This window comes from Elephantulus edwardii, unplaced genomic scaffold, assembly GCF_000299155.1.
Source record: "Elephantulus edwardii isolate Elephantulus edwardi_28Jun2011 unplaced genomic scaffold, EleEdw1.0 scaffold00121, whole genome shotgun sequence".
Lineage (NCBI taxonomy): Eukaryota > Metazoa > Chordata > Mammalia > Macroscelidea > Macroscelididae > Elephantulus > Elephantulus edwardii.
Genome location: NW_006399871.1, coordinates 5,204,726 through 5,217,567, shown reverse-complemented (window position 1 = coordinate 5,217,567; position 12,842 = coordinate 5,204,726). Strand labels below are relative to the sequence as shown.

The window sequence follows — 12,842 nt, the reverse complement described above, 5'->3', positions numbered from 1 at the left end:
AATGGGTAGACTTCAGATGGGGACTGGGAGTCCCCAAGGCACCATCACTTCCGACATCACTTTTGACAAATGTAATCCTCTCAGGATACCCACTGCCAGCTCTGGGGTTCTTAGTCTCTTCTCTTCTGACCTGCTGACCCCCATAACTCCCTCAGGTTTAGTAACTTGCTGAGACAACTACCAAGGAAAGTGACGTATGTACGAGGACGATTTTATTATAAAGGATGTAAAGCAGAATCTGTGTAAAGAAAAAGGGACCCATAGGGGAGATTCCCAAGAGACATTTCCATGTTTGAAGGACTCTCTCAAGAGCAGAGATTTTTCACCAGCCAGGAAATTTGGTGTGTTTTGTGGAAATTTTTTTGTTTTGTTTTTGTTTTTTCCATTCACTCAGGAGCCCTTGATGACTGATGTCATTTTATTTATATCAATGTGAGATGCACATTAAATGCACATTAAAATTAAAAATGCAATGTGAGTATTCCACATTAAAGTTGTCCCAAAGTCTGCTGTAAAGTGGATGTTCTCCAACTCAGTTATATAAAGTTTACCAAAAAGGGAGGTACTGGTTTAGTTTGTGATTAAGCGATAGAACAATTTTATTCTGTCTGAACACACATTGCTATTCCCATCCCACCCCCTATGCACAGGGCAGCAACACCAAGACTCCCTCCAGTTCTCTCCAAGGTGTGGAGCAGAGTCACCAGGATCTGACAGCCAGCTGCTCCCGGGAGGTGGCCCAAGGCTATGGCCTCACCTTGGATGTTGATCTTGTCTGGGTTTAATTTCCAGTTCTTCATCTACTGCAACAAAGAGGACTGCAAAGGCTCCATTGATTTCAAATACATCAATATCCTTAGTGACCAACCTGCTTTAGCAATCCTGTTCTCATAATGGAAGGATCCATGCCTGCTTGTGACGAGGACAGAATCTGTGCTAAAGGGGTTAGCCCATGATGAAGAGCTTCTGACCTCTTCATCACAACCACAGCAGCAGCACAGTCATTATGCCTGAAGCATTAGCTTCAGCGACTGTCTCTGTCCCATCTGAAAGAAAGGCTTCAGTTTTGACATGTCTTCTAAGTTGCTCCCATATTGAGGAAACTTGGTTTTAACTTCAGTAAGACCTTTTCAAGCAGATAAAGACACAGGTGGTTGTTGTTGTTATGTGTCATCCAGTCACTTGTGACTCATAGTGACCCTGTGTACAACAGCCCTAAACCCTGCTCTAACCCTTGCCGATCTTATTGTCTCCAACACGCCTATCTCCATTATCCCAGTCACTGAATCAGTCCATCTCATTGAGGGTCTTCCTCTCTTGCCCTTGTTTTCCATCTTCCCAAGCATGACGTCCCTCTCCAAAGACAGATCCTATCTTACAACATGTCCAAATTATGTCAGATGAAGCTTCAGAATCCTTGCCTCCAAGGAGTAGTCTGGCTTCACCCTTTCCAGGACAAACCTGTTTGTTCTCTTAGCAGTCTATGGTATATTCAATACTCTTCTCCAGCACCACAGCTCAAAGGCATCAACTCACCTTCTATCGTCCCTAGTCATTGTCCAGATTTCTGATGCATAACAAGTAATTACAAAGACCATGGTCTGGATCAGGCTCACCTTAGTCTCCAGACTGACATCCTTGCTCTTCAGTACTTTGGAGAGGTCTCTGACAGCAGTCTTTCCCAATGCACAGTTGCAACCTCTTCATTAAAATAACCAGCTTTCTGTGCATCCTCTGCCCTGTTCTGAAACATGACTGTGATTTTATCTTGATCCTTCCACCTTCCTTGCCATTTTTTGGCTACATTTTCAGCAGTAAGGCCCATGTGATAGTTGTGAAATGCATCTATTTTTTGAAATGCCTTGTGAGCCCATCACAGGGAATACTATGTGTTAGGTTAGGCTAGGTTAGTGGACTTAAAGAAGAAATCAGAGAGAACAAGAGAAAGCTTAATGCAGCTTTATTAAAGGGGGGAAAGGGGAGCTCCCGGGTGAGTTCCTCATCCTGGAGAGGAAGAATGGGAAGTCACACTGTGAACATACTGGGAAGGATTTTTATAAACAGAGTCTTTAGGGAGGGACATTCCATTCTGATTTACGAGCCACCTGCTAGCTTAGCCAGACAGGCAAGGCCATTTGCCTTCTTATCTGAAGCAGGCAAGGCCATCAGCATTTGAGTTCTGAATTCTTCATTCTTCTCTTTGGCCCTTTTGCCCAGACTAACACTATGGAGGAGAGGAGTCTCGCCCATCCTTATTCCTGCTCTCAAGTGGACCAGGTGACGAGCCTTGCTCATGTTTTCCATGCCTCCTGCGACCACAGTATTGGAGTCTCCTGTCCCCACTGACTAGGCTGCCGGGTCCATGGCTTTCAGGCCTGACCCACACAGATCTTCTGGCGTAGCCTGTCGCATGGGACTGTGTTCACAACCTGCTGTTAAAACATGTCCAGATATGACCTCCGACACATCTGCTGGAGCCACACTGGCCCTCTTCAGGAATTCCATGACGACGGCGACGGTGGTCCGCGCTGCACAGTGACCGTGGGATCTGAATCTGCGTTCATCCTGATGTTGCTGCTCCTGCCGCTGCTGCTTCACTCAGTGTGTCGAGTTTTAACAGATGATTTTGTCATGTCATATGAGGTGATCACCATGAAGTGAGTTTCTCTAACGTAGACAGCTGCCTGCTCCAGAATCACCTCAATTGCTTAGCAAACAGATCTGGAGTCATTGTCAAGGCCATTTAAACCCTTAGGGAAATTCCAAGATGCTAGGAATCATCTCTCACCAGCTGAAGGCACAGATAAAATTCTCTGAGTAAAAATAAATTCTAAATCCCACAGCTACCCGCCTGGGCTTCTGCCCTATAATTCTTTTAGATTATTCTTCCTTTCGTTCCAAACTGGAAGATGTCATCAGCCTCTCCCTATTCCCTTCTTGCCATAGCTTCATCTCTTGGGGCTTTGAGAATGTCAGATGGGGCTCTCAACTTTTTATCTCCCCCGTTCTTCCTGATTCTGAGGAATGAATCCTTCCTCCTTCCCGCTCTTCAGCTACTATCTTTTCTTCCTCTTCTTCCCCTCTCTCTCTCTTTCCACCAGGCCAGTTCCACACCCCCACTCCAAACATGTGGCTGTTAGGTGCCATGATTCATCGATGACTCACAGTGACCCCAAAAATAACAGTTCCAAACCTTGTCCTACCCTGCACCACCCACACTACCTATGATATGCTCAAACCCGTTGTTGTCCCTGTGTCAATCAATCTTATTGAGGGTCTTCCTCTGTTTCCCTGACCCTCTACCTTCCCCAGTGTGTCTTCTTCCAAAGACTGGCCCCTCCTGACAACAGACCCAAAGTATAAGAGATGACGTTTCACTGCAATCCCAGAGGTATGCGGTTCAAATCCACCAGATGCTCTGCTGGAGAAGGAGGGGGCAATCTCCTCCTGTACCAGTCAGATCTGATTTGACGGTACACATAAAAATAATACAATAAAAATAATTTAAAAAAAAAAAAGAGATGACGTTTCACCATCCTTGCCTCTTAGGAGCACTCTGGTTGCACTTCCTCCCAAGACAGACTTGTTTGTTCTTTTGGCAGTCCATGAGATAGTCAGCACTCTTCTCCAACACCACAGTTCAAAGGCATTGACTCTTCAGTCTTATTCATTGTCCAACATTCAGGAGCATAGGAAACAATTGAAAAAGCCATGGCTTGCATGAGGTACACCTTAGTCTTTAAACTGACATCTTTGTTCTTTAGCAAACGTGAGTCATCGTCAAACTGCTCAAGAGAGAGGTCTCCACACTCCAGGCCTCCATGTATTCCTCACTCTTCTCACCTGTCCTCCGCACTCCCCTCTGACAGACACCCTGATACTTCAATAAAGTTGCTTTCCCTCAAGTCTGCTGTCAGACTCTTCACCTCTCCCCAGTCCCCCTTTCACAGGTTCTTCTTGGTGCTTTGATCACCAGTCTTCCCGCCTACTTGACTTTCCTTCCTCCTGTGATTTCCATGACACAGCATCTTGGGGTCTCCTTCTGCCTCTCTGATGACTCTGCTCTCTTTGGAAGCTTCCTTTTACTTCTTTCTCCTCTAGCTGTAAATATAGTCAGCATCTTGGTACTCAGTTCTCTGTTCTCTTTCCATGTTACCACCAAGGAGGATCTACTTCATAGGGTTCTTGAGAGGATTAAATAAGAGCGTAGAGGTAATGCACTTAGCACAGTGGCTGGGCATGGTGAGCCCTGAGTACGGCTTAGAGTAATTCTTCTTTTGAAAGAAGAAAACATACTGATAATATATCAATTTCCCCAGCCTTTAGGTGGTGGTGCATTTAATTACTGTTAGTTGTTCGGGCTGAGCCTCCTGTTTGGGGGAAGCCTGTGAGGTAGAGGCATGGGCAAATCTCAGCTTTGCAGAATCTGACCCTAACCCTAAACCGACACTAAGAGAGTTGGAAAAGAACATAAAACATTTACAAATTTGGACATGTTGTGAGGAGAGACTGGTCCTTGGAGAAGGACATCATGCTTGGGAGGGTGGAGGGACACCGCAGGAGGGGAAGGCCCTCTATGAGGTGGATTGATTCAGTGACTGGGATAATTGGGATGGGAGTGTCAGAGACAGTGCGATTGGCACAGGACAGAGCGGAGTTTAGGGCTGTTGTACATAGGGTCGCTATGAGTCGCAAGCGACTCGACGGCACATAACAACAAAACAACAACAACAAACATCCATGGCCATGTGAACGCCTGCCTAAGACTCCCATGAAGTCAATTTAAGTTTCCTCAAGCCGCAGCCATGGAGTCAGTTCTGACCCATGGCAAAACCCCCTATTGGGTTTCTTTCTAAGGCTATAAATCTGAACAGAAGCGTTCTTGGCTTCATTGTAAATCTTCCTCCAGCCAGAGGTGAGCACAGAAAAGCCAGATCCCGGTGGGAAATCCCCAGGCATCCAGGAGGGAGCTTTGGACTCTCACTGGCTGTGTGGTGAGGGAGTCTTACATCAAGTTGATTTGGATCTTGGGCCTGGCTGGTCTCACTGACAGTTGGGTTATAAACCTCTTGTAACTTCAAGAATAAATGATATGCTCAGAGGAGAAATGGTGTGGTGGAGGAGGCACTGAGGGTACCAGAGGTCAGCTCTCAGCAGGGTGAGAGTCAGGCAGGTGTGTTGGAGACAGTGGGGTACGGGGCAGGCAGAGGCAAGGGTGCGGTTGCTGAGGCTGGAGAGGAACCTCTGGCCTGCAGAGTGATCTGAACCTGCTCTTTACAAGCTCTTCGAATCTTATTGGAAAATTGCTCTGGAGAGATCCCCTGCCCTCTCCTCCCTCCCAGGGCGCATGGTAAGATCTTTCCTCCATTCTGATTACCCTCATTTTAGAGCTCAGAAGGCAGTTAATCAGAGGGCTGCCACTCTATGAGCCACTTCAAGTGCAATTTAGAACCCAGCGTGACCACGGGTATTTCTGGGAGCGTGACTGGAAAGCAACATTTCGGAGTAATTAAGGCAGGATGCTAGAAGGCCTCTAGTTGGGTGTGGGTAGGCAGGTGGCAGTCCCCCCAATCTACACACCGATCAGCAGGGACAGTCATCTTCACTGCATTGTTACATGTCTAATAACATGTCCTGTAACCCTCACCATATCCCTGAGGTAGGTACATCAAGTCTCTTGGGTTGCTGTAACAAGTTACTACTGACTTGGTGCCTCAAAACAACACAAGTTTATCGTCTTATAATGTTATGCTTTGGAAGTCCAACACAGATGTCACTGGGCTAAAAATCGAGGTACCACAGATCTGCCTCCCCTCAGCAGGCTGTACTGCAGAATCCACGTTCTTGCCTTCTCCAGCTTCTTCAGGTCACCCACATGCCGTGACTTATGGCCACCTCCTATCCTCTAAGCTAGCAATGGCAGCTTGAATCTTTTTTATATTACATCAGCCAGACATTGGTTCTTCTGTTTCCCTCTTCCACTTTGAGAACTCTTGAGATTATAGGAGGCCCACTCAGATAATCCAGAACCATCTCTCCTTATTTTATCAACAGCAACTTTAGTTCGCCTTTACCAGGCAACATGACATATATAGTCCAGGGACTAGAGGATTAGGACACGGGCATGTGGGGTGGTATCACCCAGGGACTCCACTCACTTAGTAGGTTTGTTGTCTTAATTATGATATTGTTGTTATATGCTGTTGAATAGTTTGGTTGAAACTCCCAGCACAGAGCCAAGTATACCAGCAGCGTTTCCTAAAACTCGTGTTACTCCTACTCTGGGGCCTGATGATGTATGTGGTTAAGCACTTAGCTGTGAACTCAGACGTCAGCAGTTCGAACCTACCAGTAGATCCACAGGAGAAAGACATGGTAGTGTGCATACTCCCACGAAGATCACAGCTTTAGAAATCCCATGGTGCAGTTTTACTCTGTCCTATACAGTCTCTATGGGTGAGAATCAATAAGACAGCAATGGATTTATTTCCCCTCTCACTTTCTCTTTTCTCTCCAAAGGAAGTTTAATAGTCTCATATGTGAGTTAATGAAAATGATGATGGCTGAGATGTCTAGATTCTGAGGAAGCAAGTCACAGTTTAATAACAGCAAGCTCAGGGTTAAATCTGAATTCAGAGCTACTACTCAGTCTGTAGGTCATAGAAAGCTGCATGGTTGTCAAAGAGAAGCATTTTATGTATATTTTATTATAGGGCCAACTGTTTTTGGTGAAGATGGGACCTTCTGGTGTTAAACTAAAAGTTGGCTGTTTTTTTGGGTTTTTTCCCCCATTAGTTAGCGCCCTGTGGTCTCCAGCTACCTTAACTGTAGGCACGTACATGGTTTTGCAAATCATCGACAGCTATGGGACTAGGATAAGAGAAGGAATGCTTCCCACATGGAGCAGAAAGACTTGAGGTGAGAAAGACTTGGTGCAAGACTTGAGGTGAGCAAGGTAAGATCCTGGTGAGATCAAGACACTGGTGGCAGTGAGACGTGGCATTGCTGTGGAAAAAAAAGTGGTAAGGTATGACCTGAGGCTTCTTGCATTTGTTCTGGCCACAGTTAAAAGTTTGGCTGTTCTTGATGGATGTTTAAAGGAGTAGCTGACTTATAACTGCTCTGAGGCAAACAAACTTCACTAGATGATATGGTTATGCGATTTGGTGACACATAACAACAATAGCAACTCTGAGGCAAACCTTGTTGGATGATTTGACTATTGAACTGAAACTGGAGCCTGGATTTATTGAAGAATTGTGCCTGGAACTGTTGGGCGAAAGCCTGGAATTGTATTAGGTGGTATTTTTTTTGCCTCTCCCACTCATTCCCTAATAAACCACTTTATTGGTACCATAACTGTGAATCTGCTAGTCAGCAATGAATAAACAATCCTCTGCTGCTCAGGCTCTAGAGACACCATAAGACTGGGCTATGGACTCTTTATCTGTTTTCTGCTCTGGGGCTGTGAGAGACTGTGCTATTCTTACTCCCTCTGTCCCTTTCAGAGAGATGTTTATGGCCCTGTGCCACTCTGGCCTGTCTTCTCCTCTTTAAATAGACCTCTAGCACAGATGTGATCGCTCATGGTGTCAGCATCACTTTGGATAAAAAGTAATGGCATACCACAGAACTTTCACAAGAGATTCTTCTAATTCAAGTCCATATTTTAGAACCAAAGAACACACTCAAGACGGCGTGTTGGATCTAACACTAACTCTTGCTGTCATGTACTCCAGGTTTTGTTGGTATTTTGAGTGTCTCCTTCATTAAGAGGGTCTCCTTTTATCTATCAGTATTCTTATTGTTGGTATTGTTACGTGTCATCATGTCAAGTATGACTCATCGCAACCCTATGAACACAGACCTGACCTCTGTCCTATCCTGTGCCACCCTCTTCATTTCTGACACAGTTGAGCTCACTGTGGCAGTCATTGTGTTAATCCATCTTGCTAAGGGTCTTTGTCTCTTTTGCTGACCCTCTACGTTTCTAAGCATGATATGTTCCTTTCCAAAGAATGACCCCTCTTAGCAACATGTCCAAAATATGAGAAATGAATCTTCACCATCCTCGGCTCTAAGGAGCACTCTGGCTGTACTTTCTTCATGACTTATCTTGTTTGTTCTTTTGGCTGTATGTAGGATATTCAGTTCTCTTCTCCAACACTGCAACTCAAAGAAAAAAAATTTTCTTTTCTGTTGTCCTTATTCATTGTCTAGCTCTCAGATGCATAGCAGGTGATTAAAAAGACTATGGCTTGGATCAGGCACACCTTGGCCTTTAAACTGACATCATTGCTCTACAGGACTTTGAAGCAGACTTTCCCAATGCAATACATCTCCTGACTTCTTGACTGTTGGTGTTAAGGATGTTGATTTTGGATCCAAGTAAAATGAAATCACTGACAACTTCAATCTTTTCTCCATCTATCATGATACAGCCTTTTGGTCCAGTGGTGAGAACTTCTGTCTTCTTGATATTGAGATACAATTCATATTGAAGGCTGTAGTCCTTGATCTTCTGTAGCATGTGCTTCAGGTCCTCCTCACTTAGAGCAAGCAAGGTTTAAAACAGAAAGGTGTACATAAGGGTTGCACCTTTCTCCATACCTATTCAATCTATATGCTGAGCAAATCATTCAGTAAGCTAGACTTTACATAGGAGAAGGCAGCATCAGGATTGAAGGAAGACTCACCAACAACCTGTGTTACGCAGATGATCTATCAGCGGGCCGTTGCTCTATTATAGAAGATGATGATGGAATGACACATCCTGGAGTGGCCGCCCCCTGTCTCTCAGAGTGGGACTACTCCATAGGGTTGTAACTGAACTTTCCACACCAGATCACCAGGCTTCCTTCTGAGACACCTTGAATCTTGTAGTTAGTAACCAAGCATAGGGAGCCCCGTGCTGAGCAATGATCACTTGAAATGACTGGTTGGTAACTCTGTGTGAGGCATGTACACAGGGGGCCAGCACCATGCTGGGGAGTCCCGGGTCCTCCAAGGCTCTCTCCACAGTCAGTGCCTCTTAGCATTTAAAAAAGTCAAGAAAGGGAAAGAAAAAAGATCTTCCCTGATATTTGATCTCATGGAACAAGGCAAACGCCTCATTTGATAGAATAAAAATCCAAATCCATCTTATCAAGGGAACAAAGGAAAAGGCCAAGTTGAATAGACATTTTTCTCCTTAAACAGTTGAATCTCCTTTGAAAGAGAAAAGCTTTCTTTTTTTTCTGCAGACAGACAGAGACAAGTAAAATGAGAGTTGCTCCAGTTTGTAGAATTCAGCAGCTCAGTTTGACCCTATGCATCCAGAACCCAAGGAAGGGTTAGGTCTTTCCAGGTGTGGTTGGTAAGCCATTAGGGAAGGGGATTATTACTGTTGTTATGTGCCATCAACTACAACTCATAGTGACTCTATGAACAATAACTCTGAACCCTGCCCTATCCTGAGCCAATCTCACTGTCCCTGACACCTTTGACCTACTGTTCCTGTCACTGTGTCAATCCATCTCATCCAGGGGGGTGAGATCTTCTTCTCTTGTGCTGATCCTCTACCCTTCCAAGCAAGACGTCCTTCTCCAAACACTGGTCCCTCGTGGCAACATGCCCAGAGTGTATGAGACGGAGTTTCAAAATTCCTGCCTCCAAGGAACAACCTGGTTTCACCCTCTCCAGGATGGACCTGCTTGTTCTCTTCTCAGTCCTTTGTATGCTCAATATTCTTTTCCAGCACCAAAATTCTCCTATCATCCTTAGTCATTGTCCAGCTCTCTGATGCATAGCAAGCAATTGTGAAGACCATGGCATGAATCAGGAGCACCTTAGTCTTCAGACTAACTGACATCATTGTTCAGGTGATGTCAAGGTGTAAGACAAGAGCACCGTTGGCTGTGATTGTCAAGCTACTATTGTCAATGATTCTTAGTGGCTTGGCAGGTGTGCAATGGTGTAATCGGGCAGTCATGTCATGATAGATAGAATCAGCCTCTATTTTATGATATAAGGTGGTAATTCTCCATTTTAATATAATACCAATTTTCACCTAATAGCCTAGTCTTTTTAAACTAACCGCATTGCTACATAAGGAGAGAGTATACTCACTTTCCATGATGTGGTCATTAGAAGCAGGAGAGACATCCACTTCCTAAACAACATGCCTCCGGAAACTCTATGTACTTTGATAAATGTCGATAGTTGTAGAGGGGCTTCGGGCCTTTTGTTCATAGGGTCACTATAAGTCGTGTTCCACTTGAAGACAACAACAATGATGTGCTCAACCAATTAACTAAAAGAAGAGTTTCCTTGGGCCTGCGCCAGTATATAAACTGATGCTCTAGCAAAGCCAGGGAGACGTGATGGAAGCAGTATTAACGGGAAGCTATGCAGGGTTGGGGAAATAAGCAGGTGTTGATGATTGATCCCTGCCTGGTCCACTGAAGCAAATGACAGTCATGGAGCAAACTGGAAGGTGGAGTCTGTTTAGCTAAGATTTTAAGATTATTTTCATTTACCTTTAGTTTTCATGATTTTTATCAATGAAGGATGGTTGAAAAGAATCAGTATATCATTTTTAAAAAAATCCTGCTTATGATTTTCTACCAAGGAGCTCTGAGTATCCCTCTGTCCTCACTTGAGCATTCTCCCACCGGAGTCACTTGGTTAAATAAATGGCGTGGATTGGAGGCTGCATCCAAGGTTGGCCACTTAGGATATTCCATCAATGTATTTAAAGATGGTGACTGGTCGAGAGTCAATTGTTCCTCGGGACATTAGCAAGACAATCCTCTCTTGGAATTGGTAAGGATCCTGAGAGAAAAAGACCAGCCCCATTATTTTAAAACACGGCCACATGCTCTTTGACACTCCCTTAGAATTACAGCCGATGTGTGCCCCCCTTGAAATTGTACAGAATTGTAATTACCTTGATTATAGAATGTGGTGGAAATAATGCCCTTTGACATCTAAGGCTCCAGCATAAAGATCAGGTAGCTTCTGCCTTGTTTGCTGAAATACTTGCACTTGGAGCCTTGAGCCACCGTGTTAAAGAGGACATGAGAGAAGGAGAGAGAGACAAGAGAGGCATAACGCGCCCTCAGCTGTTAGTCATCCCACCCCAGGTGCAGAAATGGAATGAAAAAGCTCTAAGTCAGTACTTCCTTCCTTTTGAGCCTGCCCTCTTGAGGTCCTGGATACTAGGGAGCAGAAGTCAGCCATCTCTTCTCTCTTCTGTCTGAATGATTGAGCAGAGAAGCCACAGCAGGTTTGAGGGTTGTTGGTTTGGTTTGGTTTTTTGCAGGTTTTTGTTTTATGTTTTTGGGGGTGGTTTGCCATGCAGAAATAAGTAATCGGAACACTCTTCTTCCATTCCCCTGGACTCTGAAGCCTCGAGTTGGCAAATTTCCTATTAGTTGACGGGTGGAGAGAAAACAGGAGCTGGCCTGAGCAACAAACTGACATGAGACCTGGCAGTGCACCCTGTGAAGAGAACACATCTTAGCCCTGCTTAAGAGAACATGTAAACCCTTGAACAAAGCTGGCCCAAAGTACCTCTCAGCTTTTTCAATTAGCAAAAGCCAATAAATTTCTCTTTCAAAATGTCTTACCAGCTTGGTTTGGTTTATGTCCTCCACAATTCTAGATCTTTCAACACAGGATAAGAAGGACAAAGAGAAAGGAGAGAAGGGAAATAGGTCCTGCTTTCCATTGAAATATGGGCGATGTCTTTAGTACAATTGGTTGGTTCCTTAAAGTCCACTGCACAACCCCCTCCTCTTATTAAAAAGCTCCAGTTTTTGCAGGTGCCATTTTCTCCCACATGACTGATGAGATGGTTAACTCAGAATTAAGTACAGTTTGGTTCTGAGTTAATTCTAATGGTCTCATTCTCCTTGCCAGTGATTGGATCAAGAGTGGGCATGGAATCAGACTTTTCTAATAAGAAGTGAGGAGAGGAAGGTGGGGGAGGAGCCTCTGTGTGAGGCTTCCTCCTCTCAAGATGGAGACACTCAAGAGAGAAGCCACTTACAAAAGCAGCACATAGGATGTGACACTTGGTCTGGCCACAGGCCACTTTTGTGTCCACAAAATGCCGCTAACCAGGACCGCCAGGAACCTGGCTCTCAGATGCAATTGAGATGCTAATTGTACCTCGCCTGCAGTATACCCTCTTGTGCCTCTTGTTATGTGAAATGACCAGTGACAAACAGATTTGAACTGGAGGTTTTTTTCCTCAGTGAATTGCTGTCCTGATGTTGTGGGTCCTGAAGGAGGCAGGCTCAAGGTCACACAGCTAATCAACAGCAAAATGAGAAGAGAAGTAAAAGTCCTTCTCCAGACACAAACCTCATCCTGTCAGACCACACGTTCTAGAATCTTGCAGGTCACTGCCCTACTCCCTAGCCACACCATTAGTCCAATGCCATCTGTAGTCAGATGTGTTTAAGAAGCTCATCTGATTTGGATCCAGCAGGCGATAGTCGATCTAATTAAGCAATTATGGGCAGGAAGGCTGCATCTCCGGAGCCTTACCTATGCTTGGTGAGGAGCCACACGAACCCTCACCGGTTGTTGCGACTGATGCCAGGGGCTGCCAAGGCCACTGGAAGCTGGTTCCTGCTGGGCCACTGTGGGGGCTGTGGCAGTATCTGTTTATAGAATCTAAAGCCTGCACCTAGATAATTACCTCATGTGATTGTCAGATTAATGTCACCAAGGCTAGAAAGTCTGTTGGTTTTCACTCAGGAAAAACAAAACCCTTTTAAGGTGCCATCCTAAGAGCCTAACTCCTAAAAGTTAGTAAACCCATGTTGGGCAGACCACACATTCAAGGCCAGCAG

The 12,842-nt window shown here is 44.9% G+C and overlaps 1 pseudogene; it reads right to left on the bottom strand.

Annotated features, from left to right (window-relative positions):
• Window positions 1–599: 599 nt before the first annotated feature.
• On the bottom strand, window positions 600–10,114 carry LOC102843300 (annotated as a pseudogene).
• Window positions 10,115–12,842: the final 2,728 nt, after the last annotated feature.